Source organism: Anser anser, assembly GCF_964211835.1.
Source record: "Anser anser genome assembly, chromosome: 6".
NCBI lineage: Eukaryota > Metazoa > Chordata > Aves > Anseriformes > Anatidae > Anser > Anser anser.
The window spans coordinates 22,984,407-23,011,650 of record NC_139726.1 but is presented as its reverse complement, the minus strand read 5'-3'; the positions used below and the strand labels follow the sequence as shown (position 1 = coordinate 23,011,650).

Below are 27,244 nucleotides of genomic sequence, written 5' to 3'. Positions count from 1 at the left end.
AGAAGCAAAGGAGAAGGTAAGCTGTGGAGGAGTGAGGAGTGCAGGGGATGGTTGTGGGTGTCTGTGTGTTTCATCCCTTGGGAAAAGCAGGAATTAAAATCACTTTCTCTGTCTCATCTGAAGAGGGAAACTGCAGACCAGAAGGAGATAATTTGCTATAACAGTATGTGATGATGGGAGCTAAAAGTTTATTTCATCAAAAACTTAAACTTCTCAGCATCCATAGATCAGCATTTACTATTACATATACATTCAGAAAGATAATTTTCCATCCTTTAGGGATTTAAAATCCAAAAGACCTCTCTGATCTACCTACAAGGAAAAACCCTTTTATAACACATTCATGGTGACTTTTTCAGCATATTCTGTGTTACAGCTGCTTTTGCTTTGTTTGCATCAGCAACGAAGTGGCATGGGGTTGGTAAGGCAGTCAGCTGCCTGTTTTCTTTGGCATTACCCCATTAAGGAAGGTCATTTACTCATCTTCTTTGACTAACGGGCAAGTTACTTGGAGCTACCTTGCATTTACAATGGAGAAAGAGTACAGTGAAGAAGGCAGGAGAAATTGGTGGGTTGTCACCAGAGAAACCGTGTGGTGTCCTGATCCCAAGGCAGCTGGGAGGTGCTTTAGCACTGCAAGGACACATCTGTGGGTCTGCACAGAGGAGCATCTCTCGCACCATGTATTACCAGGTGTGCATCCCCACAGGAAACTCACAGACACACAGCCATTTTCAGTTACCTTGTCTGCCACCATGCAGCCTGTTCTCCTAACCCCCTTCAGGTGTGCCCACAAGCTGTTTATTGTGAGAAGGATTGCTGTGTCCACAAAGCTTCAGAGAGCTCAGTACGACTCCTTTCTTCTACTGCATGTTTAGTGGTACTTTTTGTGTAAATGCACAAAGTATGATTTTCTCGAAAACAAGGCAGTTGAACGACCCTCATGTGGTGCAAAATTAAGAGCTAAAAAATCCTGTAATCCAAACAAGCAACAGACTCCTCCATTTTTCCCCACTAATTTGGTCACACCAGAAAGCTTTCACGAGCTGTGCTGGTCACCAGAAGACACATCTTCCACACAGATCTCTGTGTTTCCAGCTCCTAAGCTGGGCTGTATAATTTAAGGGGAAAGACCTATTTGTCTCCTTCTCTCTTAGCACTAAGAAGGAATGTGCCAAGATGCTGGATATTAAGGGAGAAGCCTCGTACCCCAGTTATAAGTATGTCTGCACTGGAGAAAAAAAAATATTAATTTTATCATTAGAAGAGGTTTTATGTTATGGGATTTGTTGACTGTTTTTTTGTTTTGCTTTGTTTTTTCATTTTAAAAAACAGATTTACAGTAATGGAGAGATGTTAGAAAAGATGCAATAAGAAGATGCATTATTAAGATGGTAAGCAATGACAAGTATCTTCCTTAGCTACTCTAGTATAGCCTTGCACTAGAGACGCTGCCTAATTAGACTCCACCACTCACCCCAGGGAGGGGAAGCTCTGAGAGCTGCCGCTCTCCTGCTCCTCCTCTTCAAGACATCAGCTAAAAGCAGCCAAAGCAGCTGCTCTGAGCACTGCTTCCTTCAAAGCCATGGACTGAATGAACTCTTTCTACTGCTTACCCTTGATTTATAAATAATATATTTTTTATTATGTTATATATATGTATAATTTCCTCCTTATTCTCCAAAACATCTCAATTACCACTGCTAATGAATACTTAAAGTAGTAGATTCCTGCCTTTTGAAGATGCTTTGGAAATATTATGCATCACGGTATGAGACATATGAAAACTTCTTAGTAGATTCACGACTGTCTTTGCATAGGTTTTATAGAAAGAAAAAAATATCTATTAATAGTGGAATTCAGAAAGGGTTATTTAGACTAGGAAATTCCTAACAAAAATAATTTGTTAGTTTTAGAAGGGGCTCCTTTCACAGTTCCCATCACAATTAAAAATTTCTTCTGAAAGTCAAAACCAATGTCTGTCGGCACATATAAATGAGGTAATACTCACGTTTATAAAGTTAACGTAGAACAACGCTAAAGTCTGTTTTAACTATATGAAAAAATAGTAGAAGTTCAACAATATGAATCAATACATGAAATCCACAGATGTTTACTAATGCACACAGGCAACACAAATCAAAGATCTGTGTTTTTCTTCAGACATGCATTGGGTTTTTCAGACATAATATTACCGTGCAATAAAAAAGGCCCAAATCACTTATCAAAAACACTGTCAATGAAAAAACAGGATTGCCACTTTGCTGGTGGTCTTAGCAGATAAAGCAAAATTGCCACTATACATCATCCTTAAAAGAAAGACAATACCGAAGGGGAAGCTGCCAGAAGGTGCCATTTTCAGATGTCAAGATAAGGGATGGACATCTGAATTAATGCAAGACTTGTTGCATGTTGTCTGTAACAGGCAACCTGGTGCCCTGCTAAAGCAGACAGCAACGCTTGCGCTTGGATGCACTTCTAGGATGTATAACTGAAGGAACTTAAAAGAAACTTTAGAAAACAAATACTGGTCTTCACAATATTCCTGGAAAAAACTGCTGTGGGTTCTTGATGGTGCTGTAAGCAGTCCTTTAGAAGCTATAGGGTGAAACAATGTAGAGATCGGATCCTGGATAGTTAGTGGAAAATTCCATTAACCCTAAGAAGCCACCTATGGCCTTCCTGGGATGAGGGAGTCTAGAAACGAATCAACGGTGTCTTTGTGGTGAAAAGACTGTGTAAGGACTATATTTCAGGTACCAAAGGTGGGAATGTTGATGCCACTGTGCAGGAGAACATGGTCAATGGGCACTGCAAGAAGCAATGACAAAATTAACAGAAATGCTAAGAAGTACAGTGATCATAGGTAAATTTTGATGTGCAAAACAATTGCCCGCCAGGGCTTGGCAAGTTTCAGTATACAAGGATGCACAGTTGTCTTGTATATGTATTAAGTGCTGAGATTGCAAGTGGTTGCCTACAAAGCTGGCTGTGCTCTTGGGAGCAAGGAGATGACCACTGGGGAAGCTGTGATACAGACTTAGGTTTGCCTAGGCCAGCACACAGCATCACCTGAACCTTTCTGTTTGTGGCTAGTGCTTGGGTTTGCTGAACTTAAATACATTAATGAAGATTGTCTTAAACCTGAGGTGTATTTTAAGGTAGACTTGTACCTATTGTGGACTTGAGAAAATGGATGGGAATTAATAGATTTAGATTCCCACAGGTAAATATGCTTGGCTCAGTGTCTGATTAATTAAAATTAGTATTCCCCTAGTCACTAAATTGTCAAAGTTACTCTCCAGTGAACAAACTAAAACTTCTTGGACGTATCTTTCAAGTGGAAGAGTGTGTCTATACTGCTTTCCTCCCTGAAGTTTCTACCTTGTTATGTGTGCCTCCTCATTGCACAGCCACCATAACATGGAGTCCCTTTAAGCTCTGTATATACTTGTCCTATTTAAACACCTGCAGGTTCTGGAGCAGAGGTTTTTGCCAACAGGATACCTTGGAGTCCTTGTGCAGGGTCTCAGGGCCACTCACGCACCCTTGTCTGTGTCATCAGGGCGCTGCAGAGCCCACAGGGTGTATACTATAAAGACAAAACCCATTCTGACATGCTCCTGTCAGTACTCAGGCTGTCATTCCTGTCATGCCGTAACGCCTTTAAAAATAATAATAATACAGAGAATTGACACCTGTTCCCAAGCACACATATAAACCCAGGAAAGTACTCTGGAACTGGGAGTGGGGTTGAGCGTGTCTGTGTCTGTAGTGGGACAAATGAAAGCAGAATTTCAATGTCAGTCATACTGCTTCACCTGTAACCTGACCAGGTTTTACAACCTAGAGCTGGTTGTGAGAAAAAGTGTTGTAGTGCTAAATATATTTAACTCTAAACTGATTTTTCACTGGTCATATACGAAGCCCAAGTAATACCCGAGTTACATTTCTCCTGACTTACACTCTTCACAAATGAAAGCAGGTGAGATGACTTGCTAACTGGTGCAGTAATTAATCTTCAAGAGGGTAGGAGATACAGCATTAAATTGGAGCTCAGGTTACAGAGATGAAATCAAATGAACAAGTTCAGTGTCTCTAATACCTTAGCACTTACTCCACAAGCTGTCTAAGTACATCAGGAGATTTAATTAATTCTGAGATCCCCCGATCAGCTGCAGAAAAAAGACAAAACACAGTGTATGGCAAAAGAGCCCTAATCAGAGTGACCTGCTATGTGGTACCAGAATTATCGGTGCACCGTACGTGTGCGCTGTCGATGACAGACTGTCTCTGTGCCAGGCTGTGCAGGAGCTTGGGACTGAACTGCAAGTTCCTGTGCTCAGAAGGGCATCTGAAGGAACACGAGGAGGGCTTAACTGATCAATTTGTCAAGGAAAAAAAAGATTTACCATTACACTTTAAATATGAAAAGAGTTTCTCTTAAGATGCAAAGCTCTTCTAGCACGTACAAGCTGGGTTTTTTTTCAGATTAGCTGAGGTCTCTGTGCTGGCCACCCACTTCCCCAACACCTCTCAAGGACAAGCCCTATAGCTCAGGGCCAGGTGTGCGAAGCTGGAAACCCCTCAAGGTTGGGAAGGAGGGCCTTCTCCCCTTCGTGGTGGTTGGCCAGAGGAGGGGTTCACTCCTTCCTGAGCTGGCAGCTCAGCACAGGGCAGTGCCACAGGGCTCTCTGCCCCAGGCAAAGCTGCCCAAGCACTGTGGGTACAGCAGGATCAGGCCTGGTGAAGCAGCACCTTGGGGTTCTGGCTTAATTACCTGCGTGCATGGCTACTGTGAAAGAAGGGAAGGGTTTTTGAAAGATGCTGTTTTCTGAGAGAAATCACCATGTGCTGGAGAGTCTAAGTGGGGCAGGGTTTATTTAATTCTCTCTTCACCGTGTAGCAGCTGGGCTCACTATCCTAACTAATTTAGGTAGGAAGCTGGTTTTTATTCCATTAACTTGCAGCATGAATGTCACCAGCCATAGCTGATAGCAGTGGCCACTGCCAGGAAGTCATCAACACTTTTGTGTTTGCAGATTCACAGCACTCCTTATTATGCCTGCAGCCCACATAGCAGTGGATCCACACAATTTATTCTGGAGCGGGAGGCACTTAATGCTCCACTGTGTTAAAAAGGCAAAAGTGGAAAAAACTGACCCTGCCTCCGCAGTTTGGGTAGCAGCCGTCGCTGGAGAAGGACGAATTCAGAGCCTGTGGTTGTGCTTTCTGCTGAGCTGCTGGCACACGAGAGGCTTCCCGTGCTTGCAGGGGAGCAGCACACCTCCAGCACACCTCCAGCACACCTCCAGCACACCTCCTAGTCAGCCCGTGTGCACAGTGAGGTGCGAGAATCATGCATCACTGCTCCTGGGGACTCTGTCTTTGCTCCCAGGCTGCCGAGAGAGTGTGCCATCTCTGAGGCCTACACGAGTTAGCAGGATCCTACGCGCTGAACAATGTTTGGTATGCTTTTCACATGCTTGGTTTTGCAAAGAGAAGATGGTAAGATCTTGATCTACATTCTCATTGATCTTCTGATTTTAGAAGAGCTGCGGTAGCTGAGAATTTGTTCAGTTTTCTACATCAGGTTAGTTGTTTAAGGACCAGGCAGAATACTGTTTTTTTCTTTAGAGGTTGATAAGTTCAATCCTCTGAAGAAGCTGTTGACTACCATTAGTAGTGGGTTCATTTGTTCTCTGCTGGACACTGTCAGCCAGCAGGGGTTTAGGCTGTTGTGCAGCTCCCAGCTCAATTATTTCTCAGGGCTCTTTGTTTAATATAATGGGGTCAAATTCAGACTGTAGGTGGCTGATGATTTCTGGTCCAATTTAGAATAGACTGTCTGTGAGCCCACCTTGAATCCAGTTAATCTCTTTTGTGAAATAAAGTGAAAACTCTGCAAAGTATTTGGTGTTTCAATCCAATATTTAGTTTTTATAATGTGAGCTGATTAACAATTTTTCTGCTCAGAGTGTCTCTGACTATATATTTATGCAGCTGTGATGATAAAGAAACTATTTTTATATCCTATATTGTAATGCACTGCAATGGGAAGTCTTTCTGCTGAAGGAGGAAATGCAGAAATTAAAACTCCAGTATCTACCACTACCTATTTTATGAAACTAAAGTTTACAGCTAACCAAATGATCCTGATCACTGTTAGGAGCACGATCTATTCTTTCAGAAGCCACGGTACTCAGTGGTTTGGCAACATATAGGCATTGTAGCTGACCGACTGGCTTTTTAGAGCATGTATTAAATTGCCACCTTGGCTGACTCACAACCACTGGACCGTACCATGAGCTATCACTGCTCCAGCTCAGCCCAGGTCTTACTGGCTGAAGGACACAATGACTCCAGGGTGCTCGTGGCAGGGATGTGTGTGGCACTCGTCCCTGGGGACCAGGCAGAAAGCTCTGGGGATTCCAGAACTTTTGCAGAATAAATGGCTCCATTTATTTTCATTTTTTATGGGACGGCTGAAACAAAAGTCCTCAATCTTACTCTGTCTAAACAGAGTTGTGATGGGACTGCTTCTCTTCTTCTGGATTAAGGCTCTAATCCAGACTGTAACTCAGTGCACACAGATCCAGGGAACAGTTGACATTTCATGATTTTTATACTCATACACATAGATGAGACATTAGGAGAGCTTCAGTACTGGTGATACAATACGTGGGATGTGATCCCATAGAAAGCTACTTCTATTAGGACAAAGTAATACTTTCTGACCTGGCATAGTGTGTTTATGATATCCTGATACAGATCTTAGTTTTGCTAAAACAGCAGAATCTGAGTATGGAGACAATTTATGACAGATTTAGTAATTAGACCTAGTGGCAGACATAGCCACATGCTTGCGATGGAAGGAGGAGTAGGAAGGCTTTGCAGTTTTCAATAGCATCTTTTACCCTAAATCAGTGTTTTTGTCCCAATAGCATTCAAAATAGCAGAGACAACACTGTACCGCACAGACAACACTCTACCACAGAGACATCTCTGTTTAATCTGAAATGTGTCATGCTACACTTCTTTTTGTATCTACTTCAACCTGTACATGTTTGTTTCGTCAGCGTACATGCAAATCTCTGAGCACTTGCATGATACTGCTGGACATTCACTGGCTGTTTATTGTGGGGCAGGAGAAAATGGCTGACATTTTGCTGAAATTACAATTATCTGTTTTTAGTTGCTTACAGATAGAGAGGCTTCATTTTAACAGTTATATCAGGAACTCTGTGATTTAGAGACACTGTTCAGATATAAAAAAAAAAAAAAAAAAAAAAAACCTGTTACCAGAGGAAGTCAGTTTAAAAGCAAAGTAATACAAGTAAATAATTCTAAATATATTTGAATTTGTGTTAAAATGAAGGTCCATTTGCTGACTCCACAGTTGATGGAAAAGGCTAGAAAGTATTTCCTCTTTATTTCCCTTTGTAGGCATAGACATAACGTTGATTCTTTGCTCATGAGATAAACATTTGTAGTGGCAGTAACTGATGCAACTTGCAACTAGGAAAGGCGGTAAGTAGGGAAAAAAAATACAAAGCTTACTATTCAGAAGGAAAGTGATATTTTATCTTTGAAAGTTATCTCCCTACTGAGTAAATAAGATGTCAAAACTCACCATAGTTCTGTGTTGGTTTCTGTTCAGTTCTTTCTCAAGAAAATTGAATAAAAAGTTGAAACTGAGGAAAGACTATGAGGACGTGAGCAGTTTGTTTAAGCTATCAGAGGGCAGCAAGCTTGGAAAAACACTCAAGAAGTTTCTAGGTGACCCCATATTTAATATTTATATTTTATGTTTCCTCATTTCTTATCTTAATTCTTATCCCTATTCCCACAGTTATACCTTGAGCATTCGTATTTGAGTTAGGCTCTAAAAGCCTAATTTCAGAATTTTGAAGAAACAATAAAAATTTCCTTCCTTTCACTTCACTTCACTTTTTTATTTTTTTGTCAGTTAAGTCTGCATCTGTAGTCCTCTCACTCTTCACTGCCACATTAACTGAAAATGTACTTCTATTGAAATCAAAATTTAAACCAAGACTTTTGTGCAATCATTCAACTTCTGCACCTAAAGCCTTTGAAAAAGACCCACCGGATTACACAGACAGACAAGGACATATTCTGAGCTGGAAATGCTGTTACACAAATTGGGCAGAAGTTCTATTTCTCTTATGTTTATGAGATAAAGATTTTACAACTTGTTCTTCTATGCATCACCTTTAAGGATTAGAGATCGTGGGTTTTTTTTGTGTCTGCAGAGACAACTGCGAGCTTTCTCCTTGTGAAAGCACGGAGCTCAGCTCGTGGGCAATGCAATAGCTCCTGCTACGCAAACACAGGCAGGTGTCAGTACTGAAAATGAAGTGGAGCTTGTTAGAGTTTTGCTGGCTGCTTTTTGTGAAGGCTTGTGAGAAAAAAATAAAGCCAGAGAAAATACTAAGGAACTGGTGGCAAGCAGAAGTTCCAGTAAGTGATACTCAAGAAGTACATCATAGCCTTAAGGAAAGGTGAGAAAGCTGAAGGCAAAAAGCCTGAAAAGTCAAGTGTGGGACTGTGAATAAGATGTATGGAACTGGCAGCTCAGTTAAGGTTTTGATGAGGTGCCTCAAGTAAACATTAGTTAATATTGCATTGGCGAAAGAATGATCAGATGAGCAAGAAACTGGCTAAATAGGAGATAATTAGCTGAGCTGAATGGGAAAGTTATTGGAAGAATGGTACTAGTTCAAAGACTGACAAAATCTAGAGTTGAAAGAATGTTTTCATGATGACCTTGCCACAAAACAGATGGGTTAATGAACTCTGCAGCTGATGCAAATTTGGAAGGTATTGTTGTTTTGGAACAAGACTGGAATATTATATAGGCAGAATTGGGGTGGGGTGGGGGAGCAAGCTTTAAATTAAAGTTAATGCAATATTAAAAAGTATTCTGGGTACTATTTGGGATTTCGTCAGAAACAAAAGATCATGTGAAAGTCATCCTGTAATCAGCTAGTGTATACAGCCCCAGCCACTAGTGCACTAGATCTGGTAAGAATGTAAACGTTTGATGCCCTCTCTAGATTTCTGTACCTTATTGTATTTCAGAATATAGGTATGCTCCAGGTGTACAAGGCTTGGCTAAGCTAGTAATAATAAAGCTGATGAGGATATATGATACTGGCTTTGTATACAGCAAAGAAATAGAAAGAGGAAGAAGAGCCATTCCATTTAAAGATTGATGCTAATAGAAAGAGATTACTTCAGGCCTAGCTAAAATTCAAATAGGAAGTTAGAAAAAGGTCCATGCAATTCACTAGAAATATGAGTTTTTAAACAACATTCTGCAAAGGGAAGAAGAAAGAGTATGGGGAACATGCACAATTTTCAGATGGATCAGTTACAATGGCGTGATTATTTCTGATATTATAGAACTGGTTTCAAAGCACTCCCAGTGAAATTTCTCTTCATTTAGCAATTTGGCTAAATAGCAGAAGCACCTTTTGCTTAGGTGCTGTCTTCAGCTCCTATGAGAAATAAAAACTGACCACTAAAAAGTATCCAAAAAGGATTGTAAAAAATCTTCCATCTGTGCACTGACCGGTATTAACTTTCTGAAGACTCTCAGTCTGCCTTGTCTCATAAATGCAGTTCTTGAGTTATTAGTTTTACCTTTTGGATCCTCTACTTGTCTACCTTTAAGGCAGGGAGAATAGGGCTTTCTTGACTTCTAGACCTCAGTGTACTTTTTGAGAATGCTTAGGCAAACTATCTGTGTCGCTGTTTTGCTGTTTTTATTGATAGATACTCATGAGCTGCCAGACCTGTACTGCCCGGAGCTGTTCTTGGCAGGCACCTGAGAATGTCTCTTGCTGTACACCATGGCTCTAGGGTAGAAAACATTCCCCTGGGATTTCATATTTTTTTCATTGGTTTCTTTCTAGATGTTTGAAGAAGTGGTAATGCCAAATAGCCAAAGAAATTATTGATTCTGCAGGACTAGTATGGAGATAGTAGGCTACACAAGATGCCTTCAGCTTGGTAAAACCTTCCTGCCATTTAACTAATGGATATCCCCTTAGAGGAATGAGCATAGAAAGATGATATAGAGTCTTTTTTTATTGTTTTTTTTTTTAATTTTTATTTTTTTTATTGTCAGCCACTTTAAAAAACAAACAAACAAAAACCACCTGTCATTCATATGAATCACTGAGTCACCCTTCAGGCACTTAGTGGAGATAAACTTCTCAACTGTCAGAAAAACTGCTGGACCTTTTGGTAGAGAAGATCATCCTCTTAAGGATACTTAATGGCTGGGTAGCAGTCTCCTGTGTGAATGTATCCAAGTAATTATAGCTTAAAGTTATACTAATCACTCCTAATAGAGATGGGCTGTTCCTCCTGCTGTGTCCCTCACTGCTCCCAGATGAGAACTATCCCAACAATTTGGGATTAGCAAAAACACTTGTTATACTATTAGCTTCATAACTTTATTAATCTTTGATTATAGAACAGATGGATGAATCTTAATCATTCTATAATGGAAGATTAAATAGCTTAAATTATATCAGTCATATTTAAGTCTTTACTTAATAAAACAATAATTTAAGTTGGGTCATCAGTAGGGCTTGAACCCAGGGCCTTCAGATTAGCAGCCAAGACTTCCTCCATTAAAAGAGTAAACCCATTATCTGCTTGCAGTTGTACACGTGTATCTATGTACACTGGCCATTAAAATATATGACACACGCTGTGCCAGTGGATTACACATTGAATTTTGGGATTAAGAATTCCTAGGTTGCATTTGTGCCTCTCAGAAGGAGTTTTGTCCCTGATATATAGTAGACAATGGGAAATGGGTCAGCTGGTGATAGCATTTAGCTATATATTTACATAAAGCTTCAGTAAGAGTTCTTGTTTCAAGAGACATTATAAAAATGACTGATTCAGATATCTTTGGTTTAAAGACATAAAAGAGCCTAGCACTTGGATTTGGTGTATGTACTTTGAGATCCAAAAGAAAGAGTTATAGACTCCTATCCTGTCATTAGGGGCTGAAGGTAACTATGGGAATACAGTAAAAACTGGAGGGATTGATCAGAGTATATTATTATTTTTCCCATCTATTTCAAGTAAACTGGTTTACTGCAAGCAAAAGATTTTAGTGATTTTAGACTTTTTTTCTCTGCATCATTTTTGTTGTGCTACCTAAACCTCAGGTAACCTCAGATACTGTTCACGACCTTGGGGTCAGCACTGATTTGTACTGACCCAGAATCCTAACTGCAGCTTGTCAATGCCCTTTATCTGACACTTTATCAGCTGCCTTATCAGAGACAACATAAAACTTTACTGAGGGTGGCAAATGGTATCACTGACTGCAGAGACGATGTATTATTCTCTGATTATTTAATGAAAGATCCAGTAGAGAAAGGCTCAACAAATTTCATATGAAAAAGAAATCTCCAACCTTAACTAAATTTGAATGCAATATGTTTATGATGCCAGCATTCAGCAAGCTTTACTTCAGTGACTGCGTGCACAGAATGCATTTGTTCATTTTTGTAAACAATGTTGGACTAACAGAAAATGCATGGCTGTTGCATGGCACTGTCAACATAGAGCTGCAACTCCAATACTGAAGGTGAAGCATGGTAAATTAAAGACCATCCACTGATAGGGACTTTCAGAATATCACCTCCAAAAGCAAAAATCCCAAGAACACCCTAAGGAATGTGTTTGGCCCTAGCTTAGTGGGACAGAAACTACTAATTCCTCATCAAAAACACTCCCTGTCACATCATTTGGCTTCTTTGGGGCGCCTAAAGGCAGGTCAAGCTCTGGTTATCTCTGGAAAACTTACAACAAAAGGTACAATTGCACAGTAGCTCCATAGCTGTATATTAAGTGCTCTAATTCTGCAAACTTTGCAACTTTACCTATCAGTCTTCCTCAAAACTTTACCTACATGCTTAAGATTAAAATTTTATTTGGAGATGTCATTTTATTTTGCTGTGAATCAGTACATCAGCTCTTCTATATGTGCACTCAGTTGCTCCCTGAAGAGAGAGAAACTTAGCAGTGGTGTTTATATTTCCTGCTCATTACACTGTAAAAACCCTTGGAGAACTGATACATTGATTAGCACAAGTCAGAAGTGCATCTTTGACTTGATCAATACATTTGTGTGTTGCGGACTGGCTAATGGCAAGTGTCAGAGTGCCCACCTGTTTGAAATAATTGCAGGATAGAAGCATTAACCTATTGAAAGAGTGCATTTATTGGGCACAAAGAAAAATTTATGATCTTCAACTATACAGTCTGTGCAATAACACTGACTGCCAAGTAGAGAAGAGATAGTTCAGCTATATTAAAATAGCAGGTAAATCTGGAGTCTGGGGTTTGCTCCAGGTATTTAAAGACCTGAGCAGAGCATAATGAAGGAACAGATGTACCACTTCAAGCCAGTATGGTACATGAGTAGCCTCAAAGGAGCATTGGAACACAAAATGAAAAAGGTACAACTGTGATCAAAAATATATATCCAAATGTTCAGAAAATACACATGCCTGCTTACAAACACCCTCTGTATAGCATCTCCAAAGCTTGATATAGATGAGCCATAGATTTATTTCATGTCACTCACACAGGATAGGGTACATTTTTATGGCCTTGTAAATTATTTTTATTTTTAAAATAGCTTTTCCAGTCAACCTGAAACACTTTGTGGATTGTTTTTAAACATTCTTATACTTCTGACTGGCCATGTTTTTCATTGTGAGGTCACAAAATGGAGGAGGAACTCTTTTTTTTTTTCTTTTTTTTTCTTTTTTTTTTTTTTAAAATCCTATAGACAAGTAGCTAAAATTCTCACTTGAGATTAAGTTACATTCCCTTATTGGCTATTCAAGAATGAAATGTTTTCCAGGAAAGCACCTAACCACCACTGTAAGGTTATTCTGAGATGAACTGTTTTCTGCTGCTGCTATTCTATTCCAAGTGGACTATTTATATTCTCTAAAGGAGATAACTATTTTCTGGTGGTTTGACATCGCATTTGTAGAGGTAATGTCTAATTTCTGGTACTCACTCCACAGAACATGATCTCCAAGGAACATGACCTTCAAAGCAGAGCAAAAAATGCTCAGAGCAGGAAAGCTGCACGGAGCCCTGAGGTACTTGGCCCACCAGGCCTCCTGGACCAGACCTGCCCACTGGCTTTACATGGAGGAGATGAGATGTCCAAATGTTTCCTGCCACACAGAGATGGAAAGGGAATGACTTCCAGCAACAGCTAGCCTATGTTGGACTGAGCTACCATAGATATTATACCTTGGTTTTAGGGCTGAGTCCTGAAATTCTAGAGCTGCCAAAGCTGTATCACTAAGGCCTGGGAAACACAAATTGCAAGAAACTAGTCACCTCAGGGAAGTGCACAGTTCGGTGCTTGCACCCTGAGTGGGTGTCCTAACTTCCTTCAGAGGGGTCTGACCCATAAATGTTGAGCTGTTTGATCTGAAATCAACCCATTTGCATTGCTGCAAGAGGATCTCTTCCCATTTTGGAGCAGCTAAACTAATTTTTTTCCATAGTCTGTTCAAGACTTGGCTCAGAGGCCATAATGTTGTGCCTTTCTTCTGGCCTAGTCAGCTGGATCACCTTACCAGTACAGGACAGAAAGACTAGGCCTTGAGCAACTACCTTCATTTTCAGTTTGATTATCAACAGAACTTAGCTCATAATTTTGTCACGTGCCTTTGAATAGGCGGCAGACATGAGTATTTGAGGTCACTCCCTGGAACCTGATGCACTGAGGTTTTGTGCTGGTTCCATGGAGATGGAGGTAAAACCTGGTCTTGGGAGGAGCTGTCTTAGAGGGTAAGTGCTGCCACCTGACTTCAGACACAGTACCTTTCCATTTACACCTTGAAATATGTGAAGGAGTAACAGGGGGTTTTTCCTGCTCAGTTTGTGCAGTGTTGAGTTGACAGAAGACATGTACTTCTCAGGAGCTCTGGGAAGTGCTTTTAAATGTTTCTAACATGCCTGGAAGAGTCTGAAAGCATTTTATTTACTGAGGACTAAGATTGGTAAGGGTGTTTTTTTTGTTGTTGTTTTTTTAATTCCACAAGTTATCTTATATTCTTTTCTATCCTTTTTAAAATTTCTTATAGTCTTGCTGAAGCTAGCTGTATAAATAAGAGAAACTTACCCTAACATTATCTTTTAAAAAAATATTAAAAGATGTTATTGCTGTAACACAGAAAATCAACACAGTGCTATTATTAACAGCATGTAGTGCTCCTGCAACCCACAAAGGTTAAGAAAAAAAAAAAAGAAAGAAAAAAAAAGATGGACTTCAAACAATGATTAAAGGAGAGCACTGAACTGATAAAGCAACAAAGTGATTTTTTTTTCTCCTTAATTTTGCTGCTTATGTGAGAAACCTCTTAAATACTAGTGTTAATCTCACTCTCTTTTCACTAGCTGTAGGCTGATGCATTCATTATTAAGCAAAAGCCATCCCTTTTGCAGTGCTGTGGCAAGTACCCCTATTAATTGAAAAGTGCCCTTTGGGACTCGCTCTCAGTACAACACCAACTAGTTGCCCTCGGTAAAAAGGAGAGCTCCAGGTTTTGACATTGCCTTTAATTAAGTGTAAAAACGTTTCAGGAAGGTGGTGATAAGTGGCCAAAAGCAACTACATCCTAGGCTTCACCACTGAGCTAGATCTGCCCATACGTGCTGAAAGGGCTTCTTGTGCATTTTAGAAGAGCAGTGTAAGGTAAGATGCTGGGTCTGGTGAAGTGTTCATCTTTTGTCTTCATAGTAGCAAATCTAATGCATAAATTGTAATACTGGCTTAGGATACAGTTGCTTCTATGAAGTTCAATACTTCTTGGATGTTCTGCCTTACGGTAATAACTTCAGATGGGAGCTACATTGTACCAGCAGCTGTAGAATCTATGATGCATCTCCTGTGTCTCAGTGGTTTTCACAAACTTAAGAAAAACTGGCCCTGATTACAGGGATAGAAAGCTCTGAGCCTAGAAGGTGGAATTTTAGGTGTGGTTCCTAATTAGAATATGGCCATTCTTTCTTCAAATAAGAGGAGCTGCCTTTCAGTTTGTCATATATGCACCCTTTGATTGTGTTTCTTTGGTTGCCTCTGCAGTTTGGTATGTGCACACCGGCATCATGTAGTGCCTGGTGAAGACCCTGACAGTTCATGTTCGAAAGCAGTAAAGTGTACAGGGAGATGTAGCTTAGAAGCTAAGTTTGGAAAAAGCATGGTGTAAAACACTGAAATGCCCATTTTATTGGTGACCATGGGTAACATCAGTCCAAGGTTTTGTCAGTGCATGGACACTGCCCCTAGAGCTTGTGGGAAGAAGGTGGAAAGGGTACTTGAAACCTCTTCTCCAAGAAACAGGAAGACATTACCAGTTTGAGGAACACTGGCTACTACATGATGCCTATGTAGATATCTATGCTCTATGTATTTAGTGTTTGCCTATAGTACTTAGCTGTTCACATACTCCTGAAGTTAGTGTATGCAGTTGGAAGTTGGTGATGTATGTATGGTAAACTTGACCCTTTCTCAGCTTGTGCCATGTAGTAGAACCTTATATTGTAACATTTCATGATGCTTTCTTACATATGTCTTGTGTGAATCCCTAATATCACTGGATGGATGGTTCTGAGGAACCAAGATGAAGGTTCAGTGTCACTTTTATCCTTGCCATTTGTTGTGTGAGCAATTGTCAGTCTGCATGATGTTCACCCCCTGAACTGAATAAGGAATCATTGTAATAGGGATTTTAGAGCATTACAACTTATTACTGCTAATATATTTGTATTGTAAATCTGACCCTTTGGGGGCATGTCCTATATAATAGAATCTTTCACTATGTTATCTCACATAACTTTTACGCAGAACCCCAATCCTACTGGGTGGATGTTTCCCAAGAACTGGGGCAAGTGCTTATGAAGGAAACGTTGCCATAGGAGTTTTATAGAGTTACTGCTTGCTGTTGTTACTGTGTTCAGCTTCAAAATTGCTTTACACTGTATATGTGGATAGGCTAAAAAAGGGAGATTAAATCTGAATTAATTTTTGAACACTTCAGAAATGTCATTCTCAGAAAATGTAGAGTACTTCTCTCTAAGCAAACCTTTGGAAAGACTTAGACTCTTTAAAGTACTGCTGGAGCATCAATTGTTTAAGCTGCAAGATACTTCTGAAGTACATGTTCATGAGGATTATTTTTCTCAGTTTATGCATGAGAGTACAAAGAAAACATGAAGTGAATTATTGAGAAGAATACAATAAGCACATAGCAAAAGCTCAAATTTAAGCTCAAGACTTCCTATTCCTAGCACTTCCTGCCCTTCTTGCAAATCTTTTGGCTCCAACTGTACATATATCTAACACCTTCGGAATCTGCACGGTTTCTGACCTGGAAAAATTGAAAAGTGATGAACAGAAATTTTTGTTTACTTGTGGAAAACTTTTTCTATGAGTCATTTGCGTTGTTGCTGAGATAACTATCAAACTGAGATAGAATATGTCATATGCAACTGTGTTAACTGTGAGACCATGCTCTTCAATATTTCTGTAGAAAACTTAATCCAGGTTTTGTAGGGAATCAGATATTCTCTAAATGTTGTCTACTACACAGTTCTGCAGAGATGTCCTAGCATAGGTCATGTCTGTAAGAATTCATGTATATACAACTTAAATTTTTTTTAAAGATGGACTCAAACAATATTTCATGTTTTTTTCTCCCTTAAATTAAACAGCAAAGGGACTGCTTGAGCCAGATGTTTCTCTGATCAAAACATATACTGTAAGATGTAAAAAAAAAAATGGTGCTATAAGTGAGACTATTTCTGCATACAGTAGAGAAGTAGATTTATCATGTACAAACAATTTCTCATTCCTGATTTCCATGTTTTTTTAGCTTCTGAGCTAAAAAATTGACCAGACTGAACATGAGGCATGCACTCTTGGTCAGGCTTCTGGATCCAAGGAGGAATCGAACAGTTGAAAGTCTAGAGTGACAAATAGATCTTTTACCCCTTCCCACTCAGCAAAAGCTACTCATGTTTTGTACAATATGCTGCATGGGCCGCAGCAGATCTGGAGACAGTGGAAGCTTAAAATAAAGGGCCCACAGATGTCTGTGCCCTATCTTTCACCACGTGAGCTGCTCTGCCAGGGTTAACTTCAAGCTTTTAACATGGATGAGGACAACCCACTTCAAAGCTGTAGAATAAAGGGGGTGGATGGATTGTTGTTTTTTTGGTGGTGGTGTGGTGTGGGTTTTGTTTTGTTTTGTTTTGTTTTTGTAGGTGATGGAGCCTAGTTGTTAATAATTGTCCAGCAATCAATATAACCCACAGAAGCCTTAGAGAGGGGTGACTGCAAATGCAGGTACCCATCAGTCTGGTCTCACAGGCTTACTGGAAGAGCTTGGTCCTGTCCTCAGGATAACTGTATGCTCAGGTGATACCATTCCTTAGGAAAATTTCTTTTTCAGGCAAAGATCCCTTTTAGGTCTGTCACCCTGGTTTGATTTTGTTTCTTTTTCACCCAAGGCCATTTTCAGCCTAACCATAGCAACTCCAAAGTAAGCTGCTTGGAAAATAGATGATGGCAAATGTTCTCCTGGATAACCTTGGTCAGAGATACAAATTGGCAGTGCTGTTCTTGTTGGCAGGACTTCCAGTTGGTGCTAGCTATCACTGGGAATTTTCCTCTCTGCTGTGCTCCAGTGTTACATTCTGTGCAGTGGTAGGACTATCAGTCGCAATACTATTTCCATTTCTCCCCAGCATGAGAGAAACAACCAGAATCCTAGCTTGCAATCTGTCTCACTAATGCTTAAGCTGGTGTTCACAGCCCTAAGGGCTTGTAGGTGATTTAATTACATTCATTTCATAATTTCAAGTGATGGTATTTTGTAAACATTTTTAATGCATCATCATTAATATGCTAAGGAAAGAAATCTATTTCTGCCAGGAAAGAGGAAATAAATCTTCACTATCTCTTTGGTCCACTAGTTTACATTTAGAATAGAACACCTTTTCTGAAAAGCTGTTGGAGACATATGCTCCCATTATTATCTCACAGTGATTTATCACTAACTCTAAAATAAACATTATATCCAAGTTACCTGCTTGCTACTGCCCTTCCTATGCTGTTTCAGAATATCTTAAAGGACCAGCATATGTACACTGATGTGGGTTTCTTGTGTTTTTTCCTTTTTTTTTGGTCTGCACTCAATTTTTTCAATTTTCAATTTTTTTCAATTTTTATTGCTGCCACTCTTTTTTCAGCAAATTGTATGAAATAAGACAGAGGGAAACAAAATTGCTAACTGCAATCCTAGGTAGAGCAGGTGAAGTGCTGCATAGAAAACAATTCTGAAATGTCCTGATTAGAAGGATGCTTAGCCAAAAAACTTTCATGCTGCAGGGGAAAGAAAAAACTCACTGAAATATAAGGTGTACTATGCTGTTAAGGCTGAGAGGATCTTTTCGCCTGCATATCTGGGGCTGGGTGAGTTGGTGGAGCTCTCAATAGCTTGGAACAGGCACGGACCATGGTCTAAACTGTAATTCTGCTGTAAACTGCCCAGAATCTCTGTTTGTGATCTGGGGCATCTACTTCCTGCTTCCCAGCCACTTGTGCAAGTAGTGAATAGCACCGTTTCCAGTGGAGTTGAGAAGGCAGCATTTTCTTGTAGCTGGAAGATTTTTCTGAGGTTAAGGAAGACAGAGCAACAAAAAGTGTGAGGTTGGAGAACTTATACAATTGTGTGGTTACATCTTAAAAGGAGATGACCTCTTGAGTACTCCCTGAAGACTGAATCTTTTTTTCAATCTTGTTTTTACAAGTTCCAAATGGCAAATCTTCTAGTTCTTGCACCCTGTCCACAATTAGAGCTCAGCTGAGGAATTTGGTCACAATATGCATCATTGTTCCAACCTGAACAATGAAGGGAAGGAGGCAGAAAGGTCACTACTCAGCCCTGCGTTACTGTCCTGTTGGCTCCTTTGTTTCTGGTGATCACTACTGCAGTAAAATTTGTTAATAGCTATATGAGGGAAGCTAGCCAAGCCAAGGCATCTCTGCTCTTTCACTAAAACCTTCATCCAATGTCAGTAACTCTCCCTTTAAGCCCTTTTGTTAAATGTCTTAGGCAGTGGATTAATCCTGAACATTGAAGGTAAGTGTCTTCCTTTTGGAAAGGCTGACTTAGAATCACAAATATTTGTCTCTGCATGAAACTACTAAATCCTGTTATGTTCTGTGCCTCCTGTGATTATTTGGAGATTGTGCAGTGGCAAAACTGTACAGAAATTCTGATTGAACATTTTATACCTGATGATTTATTTCATTGACTACAATGGAGACTACTGCTTTAGAACTATAGGGTAGCACTTCTTGGTCTTATAACATAAAGGATTGCTTTTTTTTTTTTTTTTTACTTTTTCTATAAACTGATGTATGCATGAACTCAAAGTGAGTGAATGAAGAATTGCTTAGATATTTGCAAAATACAGTGTAATGAATGTTATGTGGTCCGACAACAACATTATGTCTTATTCATGGAAGTAAGCCTTGTGTTGCATATATATATATATATATATTTCTTCAAATTTTATATTTTTCAACATCTCTTTAGTTATTTTATCTGTTAATTTCTTAATATAAAATACAGACACCCAGTGCAGAATACTGCAGTAGTTTTTCCTGGCAAAAACACATGTATCCTGCTAGAGGAGATGAGCTGAGGTTAAAAATAGTTAGCATGTGGCGGTGCAAGATGGGGGTTTGGGGCTCTAAGATCCACTCTAATTATTCACTAGGCCAGTATGCTTCTGTCATCTTCACCAATTCAGAATATCACTTGGAAAAAACAAGTGACCCTCACTATCATACATAATGTGGCAGCTTAATTGGCAAGAAGGGGTGAAAAGTAGGCTAGGAAAACCCTTTGAGACTGATGGAGCATATTTCAGTGGCTTCATCAAGGTAATGTTCCCCAGGTGATTGGAGGCAGCAAATATTTCATGAGGAAAAATATAAAGGTGCTTCAACTACAGAACCCAAAACAAATTATTACAAACATGGTTTTTAAGAGTTTTTCATATGCCAAGTATCTAGAGGGGGGAAAAAAAGATTAATCTTAATAGCAATAATTATGGTGTTAGTGTACCTTAAATAACTTGCTTGCAATGGGAGTTAACTAAAATAGGCTTCCAGTTGTAAAACACATTTGATCTCATCAAAGGAGAGAGGCATTCAATATGCATTTTCTTGTGCATGTTAGCACATAGCTTGCATGCTGTTTTGCACATGTGCCTAAACCAGAAACAATACTGACGTACCTTTAATTTCATGGTCACAGAGCCTATTGAGATCCATCTGGCTCACAAAAGCTCACACTTTTTCAACATTCAATTTACAGTTAGAATCTATATACACTTTAAGTGGAAAACAATGTAGTTGCCATAGGAAGAATTTAAACTAAAAAGTGTCTCAAAATGAATGAAGACATCTTTATTTTCTGTTATGTCTGGATTTCTGGATAGCATACCAAAACTACAGAGAAAGGAGCTTCTAGAGTTTCCGGGACAAGTATTTTAATTCTGTAATGTAAAAGCACTAAAATGAAGAACACTTAAATAGTCAGAACTTTATTCTAAATCAGGTGTCCTTGTGTATGCTCTAAGCAGAGGCAGTTCAGTAGCTGAATGGGCATGGCCAGAGTATTGTTTGTTTTTTATAATGGGACTATGGAAAATCTGAACATGGGTAATGTCTATGCTACTGAAAAAAAAAAAAGAGGAATTTGATCACACATCCATGGAGGGGAAAAAAAAATAAAATAGAAGTTTTAGCTGATATTTATGATTAGTGGGCTCCGTACTGATGTAACAGAAATATTTATACCTTCTGTGACTGGTTGTCATATTTTGCTTTCTTTCTGGCCAAAGCTTTAGGTATTTAAGAGTGTCATTACAGCAGGCCATGCAAAATCAGAGGTCTCTTCCTAGAGTTTGTCTTCCTAGAGTTTGTTCTAATAGTTTTCAGTACTGATAATTTTTGTTCCTGAATCCAGTAAATAAAAATTATGAGGGGATGTTTCAATTACACTGGTCTGTCAGATTCTACAAAGAACTGAACATTTCTTAAACTGACTGCTGTGCTATATGTTAATTACTTATCACCAGAGAATGAAAGGCTCCATTAGCGTCATCTCATGTGCACCTGCCTGCTAAAGGAATATATATGCACAGGTTCTTGAGTCTAACCATCTTATTTGCAATCTGTTACTGAGCCGGAATTTAGTTAAACATTTTGAAGATGTACGAAATAGCTTGTGGAGGAGGCGCTGGTTCTTAAGTAATTGGCAGCAGCTCTAGCTCATTAGAATAGCCTCTCGTCTGACATGCCAAATGTGCCCTGTGTTGAGCTGTTCAATAATCAACAACCAATCGTTTCTCTTTTCACATCACTCAGCATGACAAATCAGTGATATTAATCACATGGGTTAAGGCCAATGCCAGTCATTGTTTACATCTCAGGTTAGCCCATTCTCTTTCAATCAATACAATGTCTCTAAAAATACAATACGAATAGACTGGTGTTGTAGTCTTCATAAAAATCACATGACTTCCCCACATCTTAAATAGAAAAATGCAAATGGTGATATGAAAGCAGTTATGTTTAACTTGAAGAATGGCGGGGGGGAGACTGGGTTGCTGTAAGGAACCAGTTTTCTGATACCCCACTTACAAGAGATGCCAAAACCTAGAGTTTCAGAGGACTGTGTGGTTAAGAGGCCCGTGTGGAGGAAGTCCCTTAGCTTTTATCACACAGAGTCAGCTTGTCGATCACTAAGTGACCAGTGTTAAATAGTAAGATGCTCACAGAACTCTTCTGCATCCACTGCTTCCCACTGGTCAGCACTGAATTTAATCTGCTGTTGTGTATCTCCTATTAGGACATCTCCTTATCAGGAGTTAGGTTCCTGTCAACCTCACAGCCTTCTCTGGTCTTCGATAAGCTGCATAATTTAGTCATTTTATCACCTCAGTGCTTGCCTGTGTTCAAAGATCACTGAGAAGTACGGTAGGCAACACAATACAGCCTTCAGGCAGTACCACTTGCTCCCTTACTGTTCCACCATTAGCTGTGAGAGCAAACATCTGTTTGCTCCTATCCACAGCATACTCCTGGTCGTCCCTCAGTTTTGATGTAGAACAACCGTGCTTTTCGGTCTTTCACTTCCTAACTTCAGCAAAAGCATCTTGTAAAAATGCAGCAATGAATCAGAGAGAGATATTTATCAGAGGCCACTCAGATCCCACATTCTCCTTATCTTATTGCTACTTTTGTAAGAAGTACTGATGGAAACCCAGAAAGAACTGTGACTATCACAAATTTAAAATGCTTGCTGATGATACGCTTGTATATGCTAAGCATACCAAATGCTGCTGATTCTGTTTGGAGAGAGCTGTAGGCTGAGTGGAGCAGGGTGATGCGCTCTGAAGGTGGCTTGAAGGACCTGAGTCACATTTTTGAAGAGGGAGAGTGGAGAAAAAAAATAAGGAAAAGTAGCTGGTAATGTTAGGAATTACTTGATTGCTCTGTTCCTAAGCAATGTGTAAGACCTGACAAAGAGGTGTTTCTCTTGTTCTGTGTGGGATTACCTGGTCAATCAGCAGGAGCCCCTCATTGCAGCCCAGGGTCCCCTTTTTCCCCTCTTCCCTCCCTTCCTCCTTCTGTGTTTTGTATAGGCATTGGAACTTCATTTCAGATGTTTTGGTAGCATCATGCTTTGTCTGAATTTTGACTTTATCTCCTGCTTCATTTGTGGTACAAAAAGGTTTTGTTACGCTGGTTTTGGTCTTTTGGTCACTTTTTTTTTTTTTAAATACAGAAGATGGTAAACATCTACACACTATATTCAAATTGTATATATTTCTATATTCAAATTGTATATATTTCTATAGTATAGACACTAGATAAGTTAAAGGGCAGAATACGGGACACTCTCAAGATTTACTAAATATGCTTAGTGTCAGTCATTAAATATATATTTATCCAGACTCCCTCTGGTCTATCCAGGCATAGCTCGAGGCTGTCTTGTGCAGTACATACTGCTCTAGGCCAACATAGTGGGGGTGAAGTTATTCACTTATTATGGGAATTGCAAAATATAGCTATCCTGACCATCTCAGTATATATTTTCCCATGCCTTGGCAAGCTTGGTCATTTAAATGTCTAACCGCTTTTTTTTCTCTTAATGGCTCATTTTATATACAGTACATCATTGTACCACTGACCTTTTCTGTTCTGACTTGCGCTGATGACATCACAAAAATGACAAGATTACCAATAGCGATGGAAATAGGCGCTTATTATTGTACAAATCAGCAAAGAGCTGGCAGCAACTGGAACAACATGATAGGCAACTGTCTGCTCTAGTACACACGAGGAGACTGCGTTCCAGCCATTGAAAATTGGCAATCAGAATTCACTGACAAAAGTCTGTTTGCCCAGGAGCCACCCTCGATGTGGAAGCATCTAGATGAAAATGTATGATTATCATCTATTAGAACATGGAGTTAAAGCTATTAAATAGCCAATATTTACCAACTTCAGTAGATAAACAGCATGTTTATGACAAATACCTCCTGTTTTAAATGTGGATTTTATTAATATTTTCTAGATTGAACTTCAGTCCTGACTTCCAGATAAAAACCTTTCCACTCATTTTAATTCCTTTATTTAATTTTTATATTTATAGTAGTTTCTGACATGCTCTAACTGTATTTCATAATGGTTTTAAACTTCTAATAAGATTATAGGGGTTTTGTACTTTTAATTGAAATACATTAGTATTCCTGAGACTTTAATGTTGACTTGCTATAGTAATTAGGCCTGTAGCAGAGTTTTGGTATATACACACTCCTTTTTAAAGTTAAGCATATTCTTAGTACCATACTGAATTGGGGTTTTGGATCCATAACTATCCTGCTTTACTAGGACAGAGCTGTACAGTGACTAAAATAGTTAAATGGATGTCAGGTTAGAGATATGAAAGCTCACAGAAATGAGTAACTGTGTAATCATGCTCTGTGGTGAGAATGAAAAAGATAAAGTTGCTACTCACATAACTATTCCTACAAAATATATACCTGTGATGGTATCTGTGACTACCTTTCTGTCAACTTGACATGTCCATTTCTATCCACTTCGTTTTATCCTAAAGGAGTGGATGGAACATAGTAACCTTAAACATGACTCAGAAACATAGACTTGGTGATGGCCTTCATACCAGTGTGCCATGCCATGTTTCTCCTACTGCTTCTGGGTCTCTGAACATACCAGAAGTATCTATCAGTATCTACAGTCACCCTGCCTGGGTTGCTATCTCCTTGAGAGATGTCTTTGTACAGCTGCTCAAATGAATGTATTATATGTCAATGACATATGCAAGAAGGAAGAAAGCAAGGGGGTTTTGGAGAGACCATCTTTAATGTAGACAGATTCATCTTTTCTCTAGTCAGTGAAAATGGAGAGTTAGCTTCCATGTTTAGTTCCTATTTCTCAAGCTGTTAAGTGAATATTTCAGGAGTCTCAATTCTCCCTGAGTTTTCCATTATTTTTTCTTAGCCTTCAGATAAAAATTTGCTAACTGACTATGCAAGAGACAATGAATATTAACAGTCCTATTGCTAACATGACTGGTAAGACCAAACAGGGAATTGCTATGAATCATCAAAGTACTGTAGCTAAATGCAAGGTAATCCCCAAATTTCTGAAAGCTAGTAACTTCCAGAATATGAGTCCAGTCTCCACACCTGTCTTTCTGAACTCTGTCAGAATTGCTCAGTTAAAGTACTTAAAATAGCATGTGTGGAAATATTTTAATGCCAAGTACTTCAGCCTTTCATTCTATATCTAACGAGATATTTGTTTGTGGCTGTGTTTCTCCAACATGCTCTATCTAGGCAGCCCGAACAGGCTCGTTTCTCAGGCTAGCACTAGGCTTGCAGATCCTTCATTGTATTTATGTCTTGTGAAAATCCTATTGCACTGTCAGCACTTAACACCATATAATAATTCTGGAGCCAGGCACTCCCATCATGGGCCAGAAGTCACCTCTTGATTTCAAATACAGTGCTTTTATCTTCACTCCATTCAGGAAAGTGTGTGGTCAGGTCGCCCTCACTATGTATATTATTTGAGTTATACAGGGAAGGTAACATTTTGGAGGAAACTCTTGTACATAGGGAACATTTTTTTATATTCTTAGAGCGGTGCGCATAAAAAGAAGAATATTTTTCCCTTTAAAATGAAATAATAGTCCCATTGAAATGATAGAGATATTGTCACTACCTTAAATGTGGGTGGGAGATAATACATTTTCCTACTCAATTTGTAAGTTGTTTGAGCAGCTGGTTAATAGATACTAACTTTCATTAATGACAACTAGCTAATAATTAAGTCTTAACCCCAAATTAACCATATTCAAAGTAAGCAAACAAGTTCAGTGACGAAGACAGTCTTTAACAAGTCTAGTTTGACCAGGTAGAGTTAGCAACAGATTCCACACCATGAGTCAATGAGGCTATTGAGGAGAGCAGATATTTGACATTGCACCTAGCTTGCTTTTCAACCAATCTGCCTGAAGTGCTTGACTACATTAAAGAGGGAAGGTGTTATTAAAACAAATTAATAAAAACAAAAGCAAAGATATTAATGTAGCAGTAGAACCTTAAGTCACAGGCAGGCATTAGTCATGGCTGCTCATATCAGGACCCAGATGCCAAACTAGAAGATACACAGTGATTCCCACAGCAGCATCTGGCTTTTTGGCAGCCTACGCACTTGGGCATCAATGACTGTGGATTTGCTTCTTAGTCTTTCAAACTGTTGGACCGCAGTGGCCCTTGGCAAAACGGTAGAACCCCTTCCTCTATAGCACGTTTCACCTAGCATTTTCCTTTTCCTAAATAAACTCCTCACTGCCACATAAGCAAAAATAATACTGCCTAGTCCATTAATACAAAAAATATTTCAATGTTGTAAAAAGGAGGACCTTAAAGGCTTGCTCCTGTCCTGTCTCTGTGTGCGTGTTGCAGATCAGCCGCTGATCACGACTGTTTAGAATGACTTGGGAAATATCCAGTGCAAGTATGCCCTGCCTGTAAATGAGAAAAGGGCTCAAAGTGCATACATATTCTTGCATTTACTTAATGGACTTAAGCTAGTAGTATGTCAAAGGAAAATACATTATGCTGATATATAATGAAGCTCTCTCCTAAAGCAAGTTACAGTAAAGGAGGGAATCACTATATTTTCATTCTATACCTTTCACCAAAGGCTTTTACAATGATATTAAATATTAACTCTGTATAGGTTTAATCCCAAACCACAGCAGCAGCCTTAAGGTTAATAGTCCTTTTAATTAAAGGATAAGTCAGTTATTGAACACAGAAGCTAATCACGAAAGGATTACCACTGAAAATGAACATAGTCTGTGCAATTAGTCTGATAATTAAGACTTAAGTACTGGACAGAGATCAAAGTGCTTGTAATCTGCAATAAAGTTCCTAGAGTTGTAAGGATTTTCAAAATGTTAGCTTGTGCTTTATTGCACCTTCCATTTATTGTGTACCCATGATAGCAGCAAACACATTTTCCCAATGGATATCAGCATGTATAACTGCAACAGCTGTTACTACATAAGCCTGGTGTTTCTCACAATATGATTACTCTGTCAACGACTACCATAAAAGGTGGCATCTGTATTCATCAAACAGAGTTATCAATAAATGTAAAGCCATACAACAATTAGAGATCTCCAAGGAAGAACAAATCCAACCCCCCGCCCCAAAAAAAAGTCAACTACACTATTTAATTACTAAGATTGTTAATCAATAAAACGCCTTCATAACTTTTAATTAAATTTTTATTTGAAGTGGATGTTTAGAGAATCTGATTCTTTGTTTTCGTTTCATTTAACAGTTGCGCTACTAAAGTACTGGTGGCATCTGCGAGCAACCGGCCTCAGGGGGACACTACACGTCTGTAATTGCATTTTGTCACCTACAGAGGGTGTTAAGAATCTTGTTAAAAATAAAGGAAATAGTTAAGAGACATCTCACTGTAGCCATTATTATAGTGCAAATTACCAGGTAGAGCAATCCAGAAGCTGTCAGG

The 27,244-nt window shown here is 39.2% G+C and overlaps 1 long non-coding RNA gene across 5 annotated transcripts; it reads left to right on the top strand.

Annotated features, from left to right (window-relative positions):
• On the top strand, positions 1–27,244 carry LOC310901404. 5 transcript variants are annotated; one of them, XR_014585784.1, is made up of 5 exons: positions 1–1,394; positions 5,043–5,593; positions 13,092–14,084; positions 14,668–14,779; positions 27,050–27,244. It is a non-coding gene; the product is annotated as an uncharacterized lncRNA (long non-coding RNA). The 5 variants fall into 5 exon arrangements; XR_014585785.1 differs by lacking the exon at positions 1–1,394 and having other exon boundaries at positions 4,147–5,593; XR_014585787.1 differs by lacking the exons at positions 1–1,394; positions 5,043–5,593 and adding an exon at positions 8,241–9,045 and having other exon boundaries at positions 14,672–14,779.